This window comes from Anser anser, assembly GCF_964211835.1.
Source record: "Anser anser genome assembly, chromosome: 3".
NCBI classification, from domain to species: Eukaryota; Metazoa; Chordata; class Aves; order Anseriformes; family Anatidae; genus Anser; species Anser anser.
The window spans coordinates 76,949,392-76,952,305 of NC_139722.1; positions in this window are offsets into that span (position 1 = coordinate 76,949,392).

Sequence of the window (2,914 nt, forward strand, 5' to 3'; positions counted from 1 at the left end):
TATTGTGTTTAGGATAGTTTCAGAACTACAAAAATAAAAGGAAAAATCTAGTATTATATCTATGTGCATATATGGCTATCTGATATATATGTGTATATTGATATATAAAGCAGAGTTAGTAGGCTGTGCATAGTACACTTAAAGAGTGTCAGTGCCTAAGAGGCATTAGAGCACACACTGTTTTAAGGTAAGTTTTCAAGTCTGGCCTGAATCTGTAAAACAAAACTGCACCTACAAACACTTCAGGCATGTGCATAGTAATTCACTTTGGTTCCATCCTTAAGAAGGCTGAGCAGCATATAGTGAAACCAGGGACAAGGTGGCTTTGGTGTGTTTTGCATCTCTTTAATCTTGACGTGCTGGTAGCATGTTTTTCCTGTCATCCTTTAGCTTTCTGAATTCATGATAAAGGAATGAAATTTTGCCTTTTTAAAATAGATTTGTAAAAGGCATATATATTATTTTCAAATGATTATTTTCTTTATGGGTTTTTACATTAGAAAGTTGAGTTGCTAGCTACCCTTCTGCCTTGAAGTCTTTATAAGGTGATTAAAATATTATCATGCTTGTGGTAGTGAAGAAGCAGTATAAAAAATCCTTTTTGTACAATACAAAATTGAATTTAGGATCTCATTGCTACAGGATGCTGTGGAGACTGAAGTTCAAATAGTTAGGCAAAAGAGAATTAGAAAAAATCATGAAAGATTTGTCCACTGGTGGCTGTTAAATGTAGCTGGAGTGCATCCATCATCTCAGGAAGCCAGAGCTGCTGATGGCTGAGGAATGAGAGTATAAACTGGGGAAAGCATTACTCTCTGATTGCGCCATTCCATATGTTTTTTCACTTAGCATCCAGTATTAGTTACAGTCAGAAATCTATTTCAGCTAGTTGCACTTTTGCTCTCTCCCCTATGGCAGTTATGATAGTTTTTTTTTTTTCCTTCCCAAAAAGCTTTTTTTTTAAAGTATTGAGTATTAAGTATACTAATTCAGATTGGAAAAGCACTTGTTTATCATTATCAAAGTACAAGTGGGCTGCAGTTTTAAAGGTAAATGAGTTACCATTATGCCTGCATCACTTTAACTTAATATCCACTGTCCTTGATGATTATTAAGCAAGCAAATCTGGAAATGTAGTGTTTTTGTTAATCTCAAGCTTCCTGTCACTGTGTATTGATTGTGCTCAGAAGGGGCTTTCAGCTGAACATCTCTACCCTTCAGGCAAGGAGCCTTTCTTTAACAAAGCATTTGGTATCCAGCAGCTGGAGGCCTACAGTTTTAGACACTGGTCCTTTCTTCAGCTCTAAGGAAGGTGTTTAATTATATATCATTTCACGTCCAGGAAGTAGCCTGGGAATGCACTGACTACTTTGTAGGGTCTCTTTGTGGAAAAACAAAGAATGTTATTTTTTCATTGTGTTTGCTTCCTTAAAGACCTCTTTCCATCTCAGAGAAAAAGTGTGCTATTTGGGGACAGAAGTCATTAGCAACAAGACATACTTTTTGGAAGCTGGGATAATTAAGCATTAGAACATTTTAAAACCAAAGAGAGTTGACTTATTGAAGGGCTGAAAATAGTTCAGGGAAATTCTGAATAGTCTGTAACCCACTGAGGTCAGTCTGACTGTGATAATGGCACCTTCCATCAGCTGTAGGAAAAAGTGGGGTTCTGAGCTGACTGTTACCTCTCAGGAATGAGGTCATGCAATTATAATCGACATTTCCATAAAAACATCTAAGAAGCAGCAAGCAAAAAAAAATGAGTTGGATGCTAAGATCTGTGGAAGACAGTAGATGGCGCAAAGATGTAAGAAAACATCTCGGGTTTTCTTTCAGATGAGGGGTAAGACTCCAAAGAATTTTAGGGTGAGTATGATAAGGGCAAAAAAGTCTCAGCTTTATTGCTCAAAATCCAGCAGGGATCGTGTGTGGGAAGAAATGAAGGAAATACAATTTATACTGATGCTGCACATAGCAACTCTGAAGTGAAGTTTGCATATGCTATCCACTAAAGTGTTTTGATTACAGTGTTTTACAAATATTCTGCTCCCATTTAGACCTTTGTAACTTTTTTCAGTGTGATTTTTGTAGCTGTCGTGTCCTTCAAGTTTGGACTTTTCTCACTCTACCCTGAGATGAAACAAAGCCTTCAGAGCCTTCCAGAAAGCAATAAATTACCATGCCATTATTACCTGTCACCCAAGCTATAAGAGAGGCTATGTGTAACTCTTTTGTGTCTGATTTCCTATGTCCTTTTTTCAGGCTCTATACCTTGGATGTCCTAATCATTAGCCTGTTCAAGATGGGCAGGTCTCTTTGTGTCTTTCCTGTTTAAATGTTTAATTCTGGAGCTGAGAAACTTTCCCTAACAAAAGTTATGTGTGAATGTTTTGTTGCAGCAAGTGAATCTTTGTGAAAATTGATGGTGATCCAGCATTTCCCAACAAAACCTCTCCTGGCAGGTTTCAGGGCACTGTGGCATTCCTCTGTTTTTGTGGGATGCCAAAGTTGGCATTCCAGCCTGCCTCCAGCTCCTGGCACTATCATTGTAGAGCTGTGGGTAAAATAGCCCAAATGGAGAGTAATAGATTTTTTTTTTTCTTTTCTGGAGGTCAAAAAATTTTAGAAATTTTCTTCTGTAGATCTCTCCAGATTGGTCCTATCACTTGGGAATGTGGAGGAAAGGCCAGATGTGGTGGTGAGTGGTGGGGTGGTGTAAATCAGGGACAAAGTTCTGCCTCTGTGCCTGGCTCGCTTAGTGGGACCAGGAGGAGCGAAAAGGTTTGGGACATTGCTTACTTTAGTAAAGCAAACTTTTGCTTTAGTAAAGCAAACTTTTTTGCTTACTTTAGTAAGCAAAGTAGGCCGTGCCTCAGGGGTAGATAGAAATTCTTTCAGAAAAGGTTCCTGCAGA